This window comes from Loxodonta africana, chromosome 2 (assembly GCF_030014295.1).
Source record: "Loxodonta africana isolate mLoxAfr1 chromosome 2, mLoxAfr1.hap2, whole genome shotgun sequence".
Lineage (NCBI taxonomy): Eukaryota > Metazoa > Chordata > Mammalia > Proboscidea > Elephantidae > Loxodonta > Loxodonta africana.
The window spans coordinates 117,551,765-117,572,168 of NC_087343.1; the positions used below are offsets into that span (position 1 = coordinate 117,551,765).

The 20,404-nt window shown below is 37.9% G+C and overlaps 1 protein-coding gene across 9 annotated transcripts in view; it reads left to right on the forward strand.

The window, feature by feature from the left end:
* Positions 1-20,404, forward strand: part of FER (FER tyrosine kinase) — a 470,096-nt gene that overhangs the window by 4,652 nt on the left and 445,040 nt on the right. For 8 of the 9 annotated variants that reach the window (XM_023547996.2, XM_003405006.4, XM_064274743.1 and 5 more), the window contains exon 2: positions 18,969-19,110. The exons of the other annotated variant lie outside the window; for it this stretch is intronic. The gene's annotated coding sequence lies outside the window, so the exon portion shown is untranslated. The remainder of the gene's footprint in view (positions 1-18,968; positions 19,111-20,404) is intronic. 9 annotated transcript variants of the gene reach the window in all.

Genomic DNA, 20,404 nt, shown 5'->3' on the forward strand with positions numbered 1-20,404 from the left:
GTTATCATACTGTGGTTAATTTTCAGCCTATAGTTCATTACCATAGTAAGCATGATACTGTCCTCTCCTTTAGTATTAGTAATTAAAAGACTGAAAATTTTAGTCTAGGTATTTCTTGTCAGGTAGCAGGGCCTGTATGAGTCGGAGTTGACTCAACAGCAGCCGTTTTTTTAGCAGTGTGTACATAGTAAGAATAAGATCTATCTATTTTGGATCTAGACAGTCTGGGTTTCAGCCCCAGTTCCTCTTCTGTGGGATCTTGGGAAAATTACTTAATCTGTTTAAATCACAGTTTCCTCATCTATAAAACAGTGGTGATAAAATTCCCTCACAAGATTGTTATGAAGAATAAATGAGGCATACTAGGTAAGGTGTTTAACATCATGCCTGGACTTAGAAAGTGCTCAACTTCTATATTTAGCTTTAATTTTATCTCTTGTTAATATGTATTTTATTAATGTTTTTGCTGTTAGTTGCCATCAAGTTGATTCTGACTCATGGTGACCCTGTAGGTGCAGAGTAGAACTGCTCTATAGTGTTGATTCCAGGCTGTGACCTTTTGGGAACAGATCACCAGTCCTGTCTCTCGAGGTGCCTCTGGATGAGTTTGAACCAACCTTTTGACTAGCAGCTGACCACTTAACCATTTTCACTACCCAGGGACTCCTTTTTATTAATACTTGGTGTTAATATGTTTATTCTACAATCCTCAAAGCCCCTGAATTTAAGACTTAGGATATTAAAATACGTACATCAAGTTTACTTAAATTGAATGATATTTGCATTTATACAAACAAATAATTAGAAATGTCTCATATTATCTGTTCTTAACCCCAAATATATCCAGTTTGTCTAGATTCCTGAATTATTTTTCTTTCACCTTATGTCATGGGTTGAATTGTGTCTCCCCCATCTGTCAACTTAGTTGGGCCATGATTCTCAGCATTGTGTGATTGTTCACCATTTTATGTGATTGTCCACAATTTTTTGTGATTTTCATATATGTTGTAAATCCTATCACAATGTAATAAAATGGATTAGCAGCAGTTATATTGATGAGGTCTACAAGATTAGGTAGTGTGTTAAGCCAGTCTCTTTTGAGATGTAAGAGACAGAAGTGAGCAGAGAGACATGGGAACCTCATACCACCAAGAAAGCAGTGCTAGGAGCCCAGTGTGTCCTTTGGACTTGAGGTTCCTGCGCTGCTATGCTCCCAGACCAAGGGAAGACTGATGACAAGGACCTTCCTCCAGAGCCGACAGAGAGAAGAAGGTTTCCCCTGGAGCCAGGGCCCTAAATTCAGACTTCTAGCCTACTGGACTGTATGAGAATAAACTTCTCTTTGTTAAAGCTATCCACTTGTAGTATTTCTGTTATAGGAGCGCTAGATGACTAAGACACCTTAGATTATCTTCTGTTATTAGATGATTGTGCTGAATTCCTTTCATGTAAACCACAAGTATTTGCTTATAAGTGATATAGAAAAGCTAAATATTATTTCCTTAAATCTAACTAGTCCTCCTTCTTCGCCTTGAACTACATTACACATTCCTACATTACTTATATTTAAATAATACACAAAACTCTTAGTTGTATGTGTTTTGTCTCATACCCATGTATTTTTAGGGTACAATATTTTATAAATATCCTTATTTCAGAATGTGTGTTTTATAAGTATAGGGTTCTAATTCTTAAAAAACACAGTTTAAATGCACAAACCAGCCTGTAGTTATTGTGTGGAGTGAAGCAAGCACTGAACTGAGTAAAAGAGTTAGGGGTTGAACTAGATAGTTTTTGTTGTCTCATTCAACAGTAAAACAAAGATTTTGTGACTAAGTCAGCAATTCTTAATATCTTTTTCCCATCCAAGTACAACATGCTCACATGCGTGACGTATTTCAATGTGCAGTTTTATAGCATGCTAGCTGGAATTCTGTATCTCCCTCTTCCACTCAAGAGAGCTTATCAGAATGCAAGTGATAGAGGGTGACATCATTATAAGGATGAACTTGAACCTACTTTGATTTATTGAAGAAAGTAATTACAAAATATGTTTAAGTAATGTTAGTACAAATACTTGAGAAACACCTTATAGTACTGCAGTTGAGACCTAAGTGACTGCCAATTTTCTTGAAATGAAAGCCTCTCTACTTATTAGTCTTTTAAAGTTGCAGAAGACAAGGTTACTACAATAATTTTATGTAATTGATAACGAAGAGTCTTACCTTTAGAAGAGTTAACTGTTCACGAACGTTGAAAAGTGTTTGAATAATGGCGCCCTTGTCTTTCTTGTAAATAAAATCATACCAGTTATTTAGTTATTATTAAGCTTAATGGAAGAATTGACCTTAGTTTTCTAGTGTAAAATATTTTAATTGATGAGAAACTGTTTCATAGCAGGACTAATGGTTTTAGGAGGGGAGACTCTTGCTACTTCATTAATTGTAGCTGTATATATGATAGTAAAATGTAGCATTTTGGGATAAACTTTTATATTCTAAACTAATTTAGTATATAAAATGCTCTATACATTGGGTTAGTCAGAAAAGTATCTCTAAAATTACATTTCTGTGAATGAGATTGCTTTTAAAATTGCTTATTCTGTATTGAAGTAGCACGTATGATATATAGTTAGAAGTAAAGACGTAGAAAAACTAAGTTCAGTAGACCCCTGACATTCACAAGTGGTATATCTGGAAACCTTTGTGAATCTAGGATATAACTTTCTCCATAAAATGCAGGCAAATTTAATGGAAAAACTTAAGTGATCCCGTCAGACAGTTAATGATTCTATAAATAGGACTCAGCCTTTAAAGTTGTTAAAAGGAATTTTGTTTCTAAATTCAAGGTTAGATGACTGCATTACATCCTAGTATACAGGCAGAGGTTCTTATTTTTGACCCCTGTGTCCTGGGGTTTGCAGAACAAAAGAGCATTCTTGGCTTACCCACAAAGTCAGCTGCATTGTCACAAAGTTGGAGTTAGTCCTTGGCCACTGTAATGCTAGGTTCTTGTTGCTTTTCTTTGATATATATTTTCTCTTTGGGGATCCCTGGTGGGTCAAGCAGTTAAATGTTTGGCTGCTAGCCAAAAGGTCGGCAGTTTGAATCTACCAGCCGATCCTCGGAAACCCTATGGGGCAGTTCTCTCTGTCCTATGGTGTCGCTATGAGTTGGAATCCACTCTATGGCAGTGGGTGGATTTTTCTTTTTGGAGTTGAGCACTGCAGTAGTCTTTGTCCTTTCTTCTCTCTGGAAGTCGTCAGCGTGGGAATATTTCCCAGGCTTCTCTTGTCAGTTGGTGGGGCTCTGTTGATAATTTCATATTATGCGAAAAATACATTTGACTAACAGTATTCAATTTTGGTAACAGAGGGGTCAGTAGCTGCCCTAGCACCTATACCATGTCTTACTCCATGAAAATGTTTATATGATGTCCTGACTTTCTCTTGAATTATGTTTCCTTCAGAAATCACATGCTTTCTATGTACATTCTTATACAGGCTAATCATCATTTCAACTTTCACTAATGTGTTGCAAATTTTTCTCTGCTAGGAGCAAAGGAAACATTTTCAATCATCTCCTTTTTTGTTTGTTTCATCATTTAGTCTGTGATGTTTAGTGGATTTAGCAATGTCCCACATCTAGTCATTGTTACATTTTACATCCATTCTGAATTTACTCCAAATTTATGAATTGTGGTTAACTACCATCCATTTCTTAGGCTTCTTTACCTTCATGTATTGAATAAATTGGCAATGGTAGAGTAATTAAGGGAATCTAAACAATGTAGTTGTCTCAAATAATTGTTAATGACAAATAACTTGATAGGTCACTGTGCCAGCCATTTATAAACAGTTGTGTTTGACAAAGTGTATGTATCTTTATCTAGATTTATATACAACAGAAACTTTTTACAAAACCGGAGATTAATTTCTTTGTCCTATTGTCATTCATATGCATATGTGTGTGTGTGTGTGTGTGTATACATATATATAAAACCAAACGTGTTGGCGTCAAGTTGATTCCGACTCATAGAGACCCTATAGGACATAGTAGAACCACCCCAGAGAGTTTCCAAGGACGCCTGGTGGATTCAAACTGCTGACCTTTTCGTTAGCAGGTATAGCTCTTAACCACTACGCCACCAGAGTTTCCACATACTATATATTGTATTGTAATTATTTGTTATGCATGGTTCTTTTTCCTCCCCTCCTTAACATTTTAACTTCCAAGGTAGAAACATTTCTTTCAGAAAAAGTTCATGAGTAAATTACATGGATTCACATATATTGTTATGGGGGAGCCTTTCTTTAGTGCTTATTAAAAGTGCTAGGTACTTTTTTTTTCTTTTCTTTTCATGACAAGCCTATGAATTATATGCTTGTATTTTATTTTAGTGATCAGGAACCAGTTTTAGGTTATGTCTATCCAAATAAGTGATACCAGGGATTTAAACTCAGATCTTTCATACTCTAAAGCCCATTCACCCAAAGCAAACAACAAGTGTTAAAAGTCTAAATATAATAAACCTTTAGTAGTCAGGATTTAACAGCAGTTTCAGCTATTTGGGAGTGACTCTAAAGGTCCATGTTGAAATATTTGCAGTTTTGCGGAGATGAGTTCTCATTGGAAGTGAGGCCCTAAGATACGCATGACAACTGCCCAGTGTCTGCATCTTGCCTTGCTTTTGTTCTCTGCTTGAAGTTGCCCTATACTATAACTTTTGTGACGTGATAAAATATTGTCCTTTTGTAAAAAATTTTCCTGACAAAGCCAGCTGCTACAAGTGAAGAGAAAGTAAAGAGGCCTAAGAAAGTAATGAATCTTAGCCAGAAAATAGACATTTTTGGATATATTAAAAATGAAATATTAAATTCAGCAAGTATTTGATCTGGATGTGAATCAATACACCACACCTTTTAGGGAAACCAAAGTTGATTTGTGAAACAGTTTTAGTAAATGTTCCAGCCATGTTAAAACTCACTTAAGATCTTTTAGGTAGATTTCTTGAAAATGTCAGGGATCTTTTATTCACCAATCCTGTTCCCCTTCCCACCCCTCGTACCCTTAAGAATAATATTTTGAAGAGATTTGGTTGGTTATTAATAGCTGCTACTTTCTAGAAGTTAATGTAGTTCTTAAAAAATCTTAAAATATTAACATGAACAACAGTACCCTTACTTATAGGATAATATGGTTGCTCTATTTTGAGTATTTCATAAATATATAGTAGCTGGACCTTGGTAATGGCCCCTTTCTAAGGTTCTGATTTCCTTATGTATTTTGGAGCCCAATTTACCCTGTGACTGGAACTGACATTCTAGGATCAAAGTGACTTAGAGACACTTGTGTTGTATACAGTAATATCATGGTTTTTGAAAGAGAATGGAGATGGTAGAGAAATAGACATGTTCTTCAAAGTAGCCTACATTAAAAAAATAATGCAGACATATTCTGTGTCAGACAAGAGCAAGCTGCTGTAGGAATGAGGCAGAGAAGGAAGGGAATATGATTCTTCCTTTTTTGGTTACTTTACAAATGTTAATAGACTACTTACGACATGTAAGGCCTTACATTATGGTTATAGATAATTATAAGGCATAGAAGAGTTTCAAACTCCATTTTCCTGAGAGGGAGTATGATATAGTAGAAAAGAGCATGGATGTTGGAGCCAGACCAGGTTAGGATTGAGACTATGCTACCAGTAATTAGTTTTATGAATTAATGCATATTATTTAATTCTTGTGGCTTTTTCATCTGCAAACTGGGAATAAAAATACTCACTAGATTATTAAATACTCTCCACTTGTGTGGGACCAAAATCCTGCTCATGCTAGCTTAGGGCACTGGGAAGAGCAGAAGTGTACCCTTTTAAGGCCCCAGTAATGGCCTCAGGACATGCTCAATGGCTTTCTCTTGTGTTAGGTATACTCTGAGTAGGCTTTCTGAAGTGGAGTCTTCTGCTGGCCCCAGGCCTACATTCTTTCAGTTTTGTAGGCCCAATAAAAGAAGAGGTTTCTTATCCAAAGTTCCAGCAAAAGTCCTAGGATTTTGTCTCATTGAATTGGGTCATGTCTCCATGTTTGATACTGTGGCAAAGGGGACAGCATATGGTGATAGGATCAGGTGCAAACTGCTGGAACTGGGAATAGGAAGTGTGGTTAGCCACCTCTGAACCACGTAGACTGAGAGTCAAGGTGAGGTAGTTGACTAAAAGAAAAAGAAAAAGAAAAAAATGGCCATGATAAAGGGAAGTGTATCTGGACAAGCATACCCAAAAGATATTTAGTGTAATCCTCCCAATATGCATATATGTCCTTCCTTACATACATACCCTTGAAAAAGTGCCTTCACCTAATATAATGCAAATATTTCTCTTACAACTTCTAATGTATTCACTACTCACCCCCTACCCCCACAAGGAAGACAACTCGAAGACTTTAGTTACTGCATCTGGGTTTTTTTTTTTTTTCTCTAAAATTTATTTATTTTGTTGTTGTTGAGACTATATACAGCAAAACACACACCAATTCAACAGTTTCTACATGTTTAATTTAGTGACATTGATTACTTTCTTAGAGTTATTTAACCATTCTCACCCTCCTTTTCTGAGTTCTTAGTACCTCATTAACATAAGCTCACTGCCCTCTAAAGTTCCTGTCTAATCTTTTCAGTTGCTGTTGTAAGTTTGATCCCATATAGATAGTACTCAAATGAGCATAATGCTCAATGCAGACCTTTTTTATTAGTTAAGCTAAACTGTTGTTTGGTTTTAAGGTGCCCTCGGGGGATATTTTTGGCTTAAGGTTTGAAGATTATCTTAGCGCAATAGTTACAGCAGTTCATCTAGCCTTCATGGCTCCAGAAAGTATGGAGTCCATGAGAATTTGAAATTCTGTTCTATATTTTCCCCCTTTTGATCAGGATTCATCTATGGAATCTTTGATCAAAATGTTCAGTAATGATAGACAGAAACCATCCAGTTCTTCTGGTCTTATGGCAAAGGAGGCAATTGTTCATGGAGGCAATCAGCCACACATTCCATATTCTCCTATTCCTGACTCTTCTGCCTCTGTTGCTGTAGGTGGATAGAGACCAATTGTGTCCTGGATGGCTGCTTGCAAGCTTTTAAGACCCAGGCACTACGCAATGAACTAGGAGGTAGAACAGAAGCACTAAATACATTACTAGGCCAGTTAACTGGAATGTCCCATGAAATCATGACCCTAAACCTCCAAACTAGGGAACTAAACCCCGTGATGTGTTTGGTTGTGCATAAGCAGCCTCAGCAGCTACTCTCTCTCTCTCTCTTTTTTTTTTTTTTTTTAGCATTGTCGTAAATATATCTGTCACATAACTTTTTCCAATTAAACTTTTTAGAGGTGTTCAACCTATTGACAGCAATTACAGTAGTCAGCTGTACAACCCCACCCTTAATCAATGCGGTTTTTCCATCACCGTTAACCCTCCTTTTACCACTTCCTCCTGCCCCTGGTAAGCATTAAAAAATTTGGTCTCTATACATTTGTTTTTTCTTATCTTTTTCATATAAGCAAGGTCATACAATATTTGTACTTTTGTGATTGGCTTATTTTGCTCAGCATAAAGTATTCAAGCTTCATCCGTACTGTAGCATGTATCAAGACTTCATTTCTCCTACTGGCTGAGTAGTATTCCATTATATGTATGTAGCACACTTTGTTTATCCATTCCTCTGTCTAATAATGGACATTTAGGTTGTTTGCCACCTTTTGGCTACTGTCAATAGTGCTGCAATGAACATTGATTTACAAGTCTCTTTTTGAGTCTCTGCTTTCAAGCCTTTTGGCTATATACTTAGGAGTGGAATTGGTGGGTCAGATGGTAGCTCTTTTTTTAGTTTTCTGAGGGAACTGCCGCACTGTTTTCCACAAGGGCTGTATCACCAGCAATGGATAAGGGTTCCAATTTTCCCACAAACTCGCCAACATTCATTATTTTGTTATTATTATTATTTTTTTAATCTTAGCTACCCTAGAGGGAGTGAAATGGTATCTCATTTTGGTTTTGATTTACATCTCTCTGGTGGCTAATGATGAAGAGCATCTTTTCGTGTGTTTGGTGGCCATTTGAATGTCCTCTTTGGTGAAATGTCTGTCAAGTCATTTGCTCATTTCATGATTAGGTTGTCTTTTTGTTCTTGAAGTTTTATACATATTTTGGTTATCAGATTCTTGTTAGATATATGGTTTCTGAAGCTTTTTTCCCAGTTGGTAGCTTGTCTTTTCACTTTTTTGGTAAAGTCTTGATAAATAAAAGTTTTTAATTTTTATGAGGTCCCATTTATTTTGTCTTTCGCTGTTTTATAATCCAGTGTTAAAAGCTAGGCCTGATGGCGTTGCCCCTGCTTGTTCTTCTAAGAATTTTATGGTTTTAGTTTGCATGTTTAGGTCCTTAATCCATTTTTGATTTATTTTTGTGTATGGTGTTAGGTGTGGATCTTGTTTCTTTTTTTTGATTGTAAAAATCCCATTTTCCCAGCAGCATTTATTGAAGACCCTCTTCTTCCCCCGTTGAATGGACTTAGCACCCTTGTAACAAATCAGTTGATCATAGATGTGTGGGTTCATTTCTGGACTCTCGATTCCGTTCCATTGTTCTATGTGTCTGTTGTTACACCAGTACCAGACTGCTTTGATTACCATAGCTGTAAAATCAGGAAGTATGAACCCTCCTACTGTGTTTTTCTCTTTCAACATTGTTTTAGCTGTTTGGGGCCATTCTGTATAAAGCTGAGGATTAGTTTTTCTATTTCTGTAAAGAAGGCTGTTGGAATTTTGATTGAGATTATGTTGAATCTATAGATTGCTTTGGGGATAGTATTGACACCTTAATATTAAGTCTTTCAATTTATGAACATGAAACATCTTTCCATTTATTTAAGTCTTTGTTAATCTCAGCAGTGTTTTATAGTTTTCATTGTATAAGTCCTTCATGTCCCTGGTTAGATTTATTCCCAGGTATTTTTTTTTCTTGGTTGCTATTATAAATGGAATTGTTTCCCTAATTTCCCTTTCAGATTTCTCATTGCTGGTGTATAGAAACTCAACGGATTTTTGTTTGTTGACCTTGTACCCTGCAACTTTGCTAAATTCCTCTATTAGTTCTGGAAGTTTTCTTGTGGACTGTGGGATTTTCTGTATATATGGTCATATCATTTGCAAATGGAGATAATTTTTCTTCTTTTCCAATCTGGATACCTTTTTAAAAATTTTTCTTGTCTTATTACTCTTGCTGGAAACCCTGGTGGTGTAGTGGTTAAGAGCTATGGCTGCTAACCAAAAGTTTGGCATTCGAATCCACCAGGTGCTCCTTGAAAACTCTATGGGGCAGTTCTACTCTGTCCTATAGGGTCGCTATGAGTTGGAATTGACTCAACAGCAATGTGTTTGGTTTGGTTTAATTACTCTGGCTAGGACTTTTAACACAACATTGAATAGAAGTGGTGAGAATGGGCACCCTTGCCTTGTTCATGATTTGAAGGGGAAAACTCTCAGTTTTTCTCCATTAAGAATAATGTTAGCTTTTGACCTTTCCTGTATGCCCTGAATCATATTGAGGTATGTCCCTTCTATTCAAATCTTCTTTAGGTTTTTCATCAAGATAGGGTGTTGGATATTATCAAATGCTTTTTCTGCATCCATAGAGGTTGTCATGTGGTTCCTTTCCTTTTTTTTTATTGATGTGGTGTATTACGTTGATTGATTTTCTAATGTTGAACCATCCCTGCATTTCTGGAATAAATCCCACTTGGTCATGGTGTATGACTCGTTTAATATGCCGTTGGATTCTGTTCAGTAGTATTTTGTTGAGGATTTTTGCATCCATATTCATAAGAGATATTGACCTGTAGTTTTCTTGTGGTCTTTTTTTCTGGTTTGGGTATCAGGATTATGTTTGCTTCACAGAATGAATTAGGGAGTATTCCTTTCTTCTCTGACTTTTGGAAGAGCTTAAACAGTATTGGTGTCAATTCTTCTCTAAATGTTTAGTAGGATTCCCCAGTGAAGCCATCTGGTCTAGGACTTTTTTGTTGTGAAGTTTTTGATCACTGATTCAATTTCTTCACTTGTTATGGGTCTGTTGAGACTTTCTATTTCCTCTTGAGTCAGTTTGGGTAGATTACTGTATCTGACTTTAGTTTAGCATCCCTGGGTAATTTCTCTCAATTGTGTTATTCTAGCAACTTATAGTTAAATGATAAACATAACTAATTCTAATAAAGCCAGTTTTCAGTGTTAGAAGAAAAACAGCATAAGGACAACAAAAATTCAATAGGAAAAGGGGGGAGAAAAAAGAAAAAGAAAAAACCCACAGAGATTTTTAATCCATGGCATATACAAATTTCATTGGACAGGGATGGCACAAACTCTTTACCCTGGCAGTAGAATGAGATTTTTGGTTAGCCAATATGGCTATCTCTGGTTTTGCCACCAGGGAGGATCTCCTTTTTTTTTTTTTCTCATGGTCACAGCCAAGATGGGTATTGGGATAGATCTCTTACTGCGAACTGCACTACATTAGTAGCCCACTTTCTGTTGGTGAGGTGTTAGAGCCCAGAGAGTCACTTTAGGGAGTGAGCAATAATAAGCCTTTGCTTGTTGGAAGTTTCTTAGTAAATCCTAAGCTTATCAGTCATCATCTCGACCTTTGCCTCTAAGCCATTCATGTATTTGTTATAAAGATGCACAGCTAATTTGTCCCTGTTGCTGGGCTGTTTCATCCTGGATGATTCTTTATAATATGGGTAATTATCTTGTTTGTTTAGGATGCTTGATAGGAGCCTGGAGCATCAGGCTTCTGCCACATCTCAGCCTTAACTGGCCCTTAGTTTTTGTGTGATTGAAGGCTCTAACTTTGGTTTAAGGCTGTTCATTTTTCAACCCTGTGAGTAGCAAGATTAACAGCCATCTTGTGTTTGTAGGGATAAGCTGAAAGGGCCTCTGTTTTATTAAGACTTCACCCAAGGTGTGCTTCTTTCTTGAAGGACCTTACCGAAGACTACAACATAGCAGGCGGTAAACCAACATCTTTTTTTTAACTAGGTACCCTACAATTCCATCTGCAGTAGATAAACGTAGTCTGATTCATAAGAGATGGCATTTTACCAGCTGTTTTTCTTGTTAAGGATTGCTGATTTCCCACCCTAAAATAGCAGGATGCGAAATTCCCATTGTTGATTCAGTCATTTCCACATTTTAGGGCTGTCACTTGTATTACCTGATTTCTGATTTCTGGCATATACTTTTATATTTGTCAGACTTCTTTTGGATGTCAGTAATAGAAACTCAGTTAGAAAGCCAGTCATTTACAGTGGTAACTCCATTTTTGTATTTTCTCAGGCCCAATACCTTGAGGAGCCCTGCTGGTGCAGTGGTTAAGAGCTCAGTTACTAACCAATAGGTCAGCAGTTCGAATCTACCACCTGTTCATTTTAAACCCTATGGGGCAATTGTACTCTGTCTTGTAGGGTCGCTATGAGTTGGACTTGACTCCATGGCAGTGGATTTGGTTTTTGGTTTAATACCTTGAAGTTATCTTTAGTTCTTCTTTTCTTTCACTTCCCTACCCAATCCTTCAAATTATTCCATTGACTTCAAAATATATCTGAAATTTGTTTACTTCTTACCGCTTCTACTTTAGTCACTCTGGTTCAATACCGTTCTCTCTCTCCTCCTAGATAACTTCTAACAAGTCTCTCTGCTGTTATTGTTGCTCTCAAAATAGTACCTGTGTCATTCTTTTAGAACATAAGATCACTTTTTTGCTCATAATCTTTCAGGGGCTTCCCACGTAACTCAGAGTAAAAGCCGAAGTCCTTAGAATGGGCTACGGTTTTGTTGTCCTGCTCCCTGCTCTCTCACTCAGTGTTCATTAGTAAATATGAACTCAGATTTTACTATTTGGTGCACCACTGTCCCCACACTGGCCTCCTTGCTCTTCCTTAAGTACAGACTTTGCATTTGCTTTTCCCGTTGGCTGGAATGCTCTTCTTCCAGGTATTCATGTGACTCACTTCTTTATCTTCTTAAGGTGTTTGCTCAAATATAATTTTTTTGATCACCTAACATAAAATAAGAAATCTCTGCTCTCTCTTACAATTTTTATTACCTTTTCCTGTCTCCCCTTTATTTCTGTAGAACTTGTCATCATCTAACACTGTATATTTTACTTATTTATTTTGTATTTTGCTTTTTTCCTCTCTCTAGAATATAATCTCCTTGAAGGTAGGAATTTTTGTCTATTTTGTTGTGTATGCTCTCAGTAAATATTTGTTGAGTGAGTTAACAAGAAAAAATATCTTGCCTCGTGTAATTGTTAAGTCTGAAACTCTGAAGGGACTGAGAACATCCTGCTTGCAAGCTAACAAGTTAGCCTGCCTCAGTTTCATATACATATACTAAGAGAAGAACACTGGGTCAGAGACTCAAACAGTTTGTTACTCACAGCAAAAGCAGTGGCCCAAGCAGTGTCTGAGTACCGGTTCCACATGCCCCATCTCTCTTGACAGGTCAGATGTTTACCTGTGCATGTAGTGTATTTGCATCACAGGAGAGGAACTTCAGAATTAAGAGACCCTATAGGGTCTTTTTTATAGGGTCGCTATGAGTCGGAATCGACTTGATGGCACTGGGTTTGGATTTTGGTTTTGGAAGCATGTACAAAAGGAGTCCTGGTTGCTCAATGGTTAAGCGCTAGGCTGCTAACCAAAAGGTTGGCAGTTTGAATTCACCAGCCGCTCCACAGGAGAAGGATGTGGCAGTTGGCTTCCGTAGCGATTACAGCCTAGGAAACCCTATTGAGGCAGTTCTATTCTGTCATATAGGGTCGCTGCTGTGAGTTGGAATCTGCTCAATGGCAAGGGGTTTTAAGCATGTATAAAGAGGAGCCCTGGTGGCACAGTGGTTAAGCACTTGGCTGCTAATCGAAAAATCAGTGGTTCAAATCCAGCAGCTGCTCTGTGGAAGAAGAAACATGGCAATTTGTTCCCATAAAGATTTCAGCCTAGGAAACCCTGCGGGCGCATTTCTACTCTGTTCTATAGTGTCGCTATGAGTTGGAGCTACTTAATGGTATGCAACAACAACAGGCTTATATACAGGGACCCTGGTGGTGCAATGGTAAAGGTCTTGACTGCTAACCAAAAGTCAGCGATTCGAGTCCAACAGCGTGGCGATCTGCTCCCATAAAGGTTATACTCTGTCCTATAAAGTTGCTATGAGTTGGAATTGATTCGATGGCATGTGACCACAACAAGAAACTTGTGTAGGAGTCCTGGTTAGGTGCGGGGCTACTAGCCACAACATCGACAGTTTGAACCTACCCAGAGGTACCTTGGAAGAAAGTCATGGTAATCTGTTCCAGAAAGGTCACAGCTATGAAACCCCTATGGAGAGCAGTTCTACTCTGAAACACATGGAGTCACCATGAGTTAGAATTGACTTGATAGCAACTGGCTTGATTTTTTGGTTTTAGCCTCATGTAGACTACTGGCATGTTTGTCCATCCTCCTCTCTAGAGGGAGAAATATTACTCATTAAGTAAATCTCCTCCACAAGAGAGGGGAAAGTATCTTTAGGCTTGTTGTTGTTAAAAAAGTTGTTGTTATGTGCAGTCAATTCTATTCTGACTCATAGCGACCCCATAGGGCAGAGTACAACTGCCCCATGGGGTTTCCTAGGCTGTAGTCTTTACCGGTGCAGATCAACAGATCTTTTCTCCTGTGGAGCAGCTGGTGGGTTCGAACCACTAACCTTTCAGTTAGCAGACTTAACCATTGCACCACCAGAGCTCCTTTCTTTAGGTTTATTACTTTAGAATGTAAGTAAATGTCTACCCTCGAGTGGGGAATGGGGAATAAGAGAGTTTAATTTCTCCAAAGCTTTTTGAAGGACTCTATCTTTGGGTAAAAAAAAAAAAAAAATTTTTTTTATTATTATATCTTTGGGTAGACATTATCTCTAGCTTCCAAGGCTGGTAATTATACAAATACATTTGTACCCTTTACTCAGAAAGGTCTTGACTGTGCAGGAACGTAAGAAATCCAGGCAGAATTGTTTTCCAACAGTAACTCCAAATTCCAGCAGCTAGATGCATTCATGGAGCCCTGGTGCACCTGAACTCACCTGAACTCAGGTGTGACTAGATATAGGGACAAATGTTTTCAGATTTTTCTTCATTTCTTCTTTCATCTCTTGGATCTTCTTTTCACTGAGTTGACTCATTGTCAGGTAGGTCCTTCCCGTGTTCCTTCAGTTTAACAACCTCAGCTGAAAGAGAACTTTCCTTTCCTGATAGTTCCTGCAAAAGTTTTTGGATTGAGTCTTACAGGTTCCATTTGGGTCATATACCCATTCGTGAACTACCTGGGGGAGGGAATATGCTGATTTTCCAGACCTGGGTCATACACCTATTTCAGGAATTTAAGAGTGGGAAAGATTAGTGCCTCCCAAACCGCATGGAATGAGAATCACAGGAGGGTAGTTCAACAAAGGGGGCATTGATGATTCAGTGGTAGCATTCTCACATTTTGAGTTTCCCTAGAAAAATGTACCTTGAACATTTTTATACAGAGCCCTGGTGATGAAGTGGTTAAGAGCTACAGTTGACTGCTGACCAAAAAGGTTGGCTGTTCGAATCCACCAGCTGCTCCTTGGAAACCCTGTGGGGCAGTTCTACTCTGTCCTGTAGGGTCGATATGAGTTCGAATCGAATTGATGGCCGTGGTTTTGGTTTTGGTGTTTATATACAGGCTAATTTAATATGCATTTTATACAGGTCAATTTTATGGCACTTTACCAAACCAACAAAACCAAACCCGTTGCCGTCGAGTTGATTCCGACTCACAGCGACCCTAAAAGGTTGCTGTAAAATTGACAGAATGGCGAAAAGTTAGTGTGTCTGTTGATGTTCATCATAAATTGTAGATTTGCAATGAGTTTAGAGCCAAAAGATACTGAGTATTTCATCAAAAGAACCAAACAATGCACCAATGTCTAAGATAATTTTAGCTCCACTATTTGAAGCAACAGTGTACATTTGTGATAGAGGGCTAGAGCGATAGAAAGTATGTACTTGACCCTCGAGGTTCGAGGTTCGGTGGTAGAATTCTCACCTTCTGTGTGGGAAACCCAAGTTGGATTCCTGGGCAGTGCACCTCGTCGTGCACAGCCACCACTCATCTTTCGGTAGAGGTTTGTGTTGGTGCTATGATGCTGAATAGGTTTCAGCAGAGCTTCCAGACTAACACAGATGGGGAAGAAAAGCCTGGTAATCTTCAGAAAAATCAGCCAGTGAAAACCCTGTGGATCGCAGCAGGTTTTGTTCCATTGTGCATGGGGTTGCCATGAATCAGGGACTGACTCGATGGCAGCTAACAACAACAAACTCAACAAAAGAAAATTGAGGTGCTATTACCAAAAGAGGGAGAGATAGATGCTCCAGAGTAAAAAACAACAAAAAATTTCTAATACTTACATGTACACATAATACATACTCATTGAAAAAAAAAAGTAGAATCTTCTTGTATATAGGCGTTCGTGCCTCAGCTGTTTTGTACCTAACATCATATCATGAACAAGAAATTTTATTTGAAAGCATGGTTTTAAATGGATGTAAAATTACACTTAAATTAGTTTCTTATTTTTAGATGTTTGGTTTATCGGAATTGGATTTTGAAGAAGTAAAAGGGTATTATTTGTTAGATAAGCATGGAGAGTAAAGGTGGGAAAGAGAGGCAGGACCAGGACTAGGGTGAGGCAAGAGAGGTGCCCAGGATAGAAAATTTAAAGAGGCACTCACTCTCAGGGTCCAAGTCTCAGGGTCTCAGGTGGCACTTGGAGCAGAGAAGCATATTCAGGGAATATGACTATGAGTGTGAGTTAGAGAAGATAGCCTGTGTGATTGGGGAAGTTGGTGGGAAAGGTTAAGATGCACCTAGAAAGTAGTAATTATACATTTCTAACTGTCGTATATGAAAATCTTTGCTGAGTTCTGATGAGGATAATGCCTTTGAAGTAACCCGTAAACCTGTTGCCATCGAGTCGATTCTGACTCATAGCAACCCTATAGGACAGAGTAGAACTGCCCCATAGAGTTTCCAAGGAGCACCTGGTGGATTTGAACTGCCGACCCTTTGGTTAGTAGCCAGAGCACTTAACCACTGCGCCACCAGGGTTTCCTTTGAAGTAACAGAAGGAAAATAATTTTTATTCATGGATTTATAGTAGTCTGAACAAAAGGAAAGTTCCATTTGGACGTGCCACCAAAGAATTTGTTATTTATTTTTAACCTAAACCATTTCAAAGTTTGGCAGTTGTCACTATGAACATAGTGAAAGAAGGAGACAGTGAATGGATGGGGGGTAGGATATTATCTGTTGGATTATGGATGTATTTAGGGAGAGGAGATTGTTTAGAGTGATGGTTCCCTGAGGGTGAAAATGAGTTGGTGTCATTTACTTTGGATAGCCTTCCCTAAGCACCCATTCTCTGCCAAGGGCTCTTCCTCTATGCTTTCATAATGTCCTACCCAAAAACCAAACCCTTTGCTATTAAGTTGATTCTGACTCGTAGTGACCCTATTGGACAGAGTAGAACTACCCCACAGAATTTCCAGAGGGTGCCTGGTGGATTCTAACTGCCAGTCTTTTGGTTAGCAGCCAAACTTTTAACTACTATGCACCAGGGTTTCCTTAGCATATCTCTAAATAGTTCTGTAGGTAGTCATTGATTTATCAGTCTATCACACCCATTAGACTATAGATTCCTTGAAAGCAGAGAAGGTACCTTATTCATATTTGCATTTCATGGTTCTAGGACAGTACCTGGTACATAGCGTACATTGATTGAGTGATCATTGAATTTTAGTGAGTGCATATACAAGTTATTTTTTCACCCATCATTTTGTTTTTGTACTTTAATATGTATTGTTCCTGTCACAATATCAAATGGAAAAATACTGTTTTTCTCATTGGGAAAAGAAAATTGTAGAAAAGATTGAGTTGGAGATTGAGACATAAATAACACATGGGTGCTTTGACTAGCTTCTTTGAGGAGGACACTTGATGTGGTTTAGTGTTGGTCCTTGAGTCCCAGCTGAATAGTTGAAAATTACCATTTTCATATCATAGCGAGACCAAAATATAGATTTCCAGATAACCTTCAACTGTCTTTGCTGATAGAGAGGCTAAAAATTTTCAAATTAAGTGGACGATCTAGTAATTTTTGCATATATCTTTAGAGCAGAATCAGATACAAACATGTGCACATTTAGGTACATGCTATATTTTGTTCCTTGAAAGTATTTATGAATAATACTGTTTATTGTACTTTATATATTTTTTTATTGTACTTTATCTTGAGGATTAAACTGGAGATACTATATAGGAAAGATAAGTATCAAAAGAGAAGTCATGTCTAAAATTTTCATATATAATAAGATTTTATGTCATGAATTTTATCATGTAACAACTCTTGAGAAGACCACGTTTATACCAGAATGTACAAATCAGAGAAAGCTGTAACTCACCTTGGAATTTCATTCATTCAGTAGTTATTTATTTGGAACCCTGGTCGCATAGTGGTTAAGAGCTCGGTTGCTAACCAAGAGATCAGCAGTTCAAATCCACCAGGTGCTCCTTGGAAACTCTGTGGGGCAGTTCTGCTCTGTCCTGTAGGGTTGCTATGAGTCAGAACCAACTCAGTGGCAGCTAACAATGATGACAACAAGTATGTGGTGCAAACAACTACTAGCTGAAAGGTTGGTGGTTCAAACTCACCTAGAGGTGCCTCGGGACACAGGCCTGGCATTCTGCTTCTCAAAGGTCACAACTTTGAAAATCCTTTGGAGCAGTTCTACTCTGAACACATGGGATTGCCATGAGTTGGAATCAACTCAGTGACAACTAACAACACAACAATGTTCCAGGTGTTGTGCAGCATGCTGGCTATATTAAGATAAAACCCCTTTCCTCAATCATCTTTTATGAAAGAAGAGTGATGTAATAATTCTAGCATTGGGAATTTGCTAGGTTGCCGTATCTAGAAGGGAATAAAAAAACTTATCTGGGACAAAGAAGAAACCTTTTGGAAATGGGTAAAAAGCTTAGAAAACTAGTTGACTTGGAGAGCATACTGTGTTTAGTCAGCTTCCTGACCAGAAGGAAAGGAGTAATCTTATAGTTAACATCTATGAAATATCATCTGAATCATGTGAAAGTCAAGGAAGTAGGGGAAACAGAATTGGGCAAATGAAAAAGAAGAGCTTGAAAGAAGAGGACAGCTTATTATAAATAGAGATTAGAAATATTAGGGCATGGGGCAGAAAAATGAGAAACTGAGACAGGGCTATAAACTGTGTAGAGTGGGTCAGTGGTAAAGAAGAGAGCCAGTGACCAAGAAACATCTTAGAAGAGGGAGAAAAGCCAATACAAGGGCCATACTTTGGTATACTAAAGCCTGTTAGATAGAAGAAAGTTACTCAGTGTTTGCCAGGAGAATCCTTCACAAACTTCCTTCAGCTTTTCAAAAATCTTTTCTCACGTAATTAACTACTCCTTTTTTTTTAGGCTGTAAGAACATTTTAACAAGTTTATTCACTTGCTTCTTCTGTTGTGCTTAAAACTTGAAGGTAGTTTCTTGTGAAAATGGAGAAAAACATGAATTATCTCTTCAAAAAATTGAGGGAACAGGTTAGGGGAGAAGATCAAATACTTCTCACATTGTGAAACTTGTGAAAAGAAAGAGGAGGGAGTAATAAGGGGATAGGAAAGTAAGTGAGGTAAGTGTAGCGTTCTCATTCTTAATCTTTGTTAAAGTGGTAAACCCTCACCGTGAATTTCCAGTAATATCCTGTTAAATTTCACGTATACACTTTACCTCTTTCTCTGTAGTGAACAGGTCTAACTCCTTGAATTTCTTCTTGCAGCTCATGTTTTCTGGCTAGACCTGTGATCATTCCTGTGAGACTTCACTGCACGTTTTGTGGTCTTCCTCATCCCTAATGTGTAATACCACAACATGGACCTGCTACTTTAGCTAAGTTATGACCAGCAATGAATAGTAGCAAGGTAGGATTATGTTACTCTTCTTGGTAAAAAAAAAAAAATTTCTTGTCTCTGCAACAGTTTTTACTTGTCTTGATTTTGTAGTGTTCTTTATGTTAGATTATTCTCTAACGTTTTCTATTTGTTATTTCTTTTTTTGCTTGTCATTTATCCTTCTGAATTTTACCTCATCTGTGATGTAATTTTTTTAACTAACACTTATAATCAGCAGAATCCCAATCTATATATCTCTTCCCCAATCTGTGTGCCCACCAGTCCTGTATTTTCCACTGCCTGCCACCAAACTCAACTTACCTTATTTTTCTTCTCAAATATTTGCTTCTCCTTCTGGTTTCTATATTTCAGTTAGTACCATTATTATTCCTATTGTTTAAGTTCTATATTGTATAATATAATATAGTTATATATTCTTTGCTATTTCATTCATTTATCTATTGTACAGTGAGGGGCTTGCTAAAGGGAGCCTTGGTTGTGTAGTGGTTAAATGCTCAGCTGCTAACTGAAAGGTCAGCAGTTCGAACCCACCAGCTGCTCCACGGGAGAAAGATGTGGCAGTCTGCTTCCATAAAGATTTACAACCTTGGAAACCCTATGGGGCAGTTCTACTTTGTCCGATAGGGTCACTGTAGTTGGAATCAACTCCAGGGCAATGGGTTTGGTGATAGGCTTCTACCAAGTTTCAGACACTGTGCTGGCTTCTGGGGACACAGTGATGAGTAAGCTAGATGTCCTTTCTTCATAACTTATATTCTAGAAAAGACAGGTTAAAAGATAAGCTGATAAAATAATTGTGAAGTATGGTAGATTTTTTGAAAGAAAAAATTTGGAGATGAGGAGGTAAGGGCTCCTTTAGGTAGGATGGTCAGAAAAGGATCCTCTGAAGAGTTGCCATTTAAGATGAAATTTACTATATAAAAAGGAGCTACTTAAAGAGTATGTGTTGTGTGTTGTATGTATGGGATATATGTGCCTGTTTGGTGGAGGAAACATTCCTGTTAGAAGGAATAATGAGTGTAAAGATCCTGAAGGAGGAAAGAGCTTGATGAATTTGAGGAACAGGAAAAAAACAAATAAACAAAAAAGACAGTGTGACTGACTTGGTAAGGGGGCAGAGGAAGAGGTTACAGAAATATTTAGGACCAAATCATGCAGGGCTTTGATGGGTTTAACAAGAAGTTTGTATTTTATTCAAAATGGTATTATTGTAGTTTGCTGTGTAAGGAATGGACTGGCTGGGGCAGAAGTGAAAGCTGCTGGTTTTCCAAGCTTAGGTGAGAGATAGTGGTGGTCTGAGCTA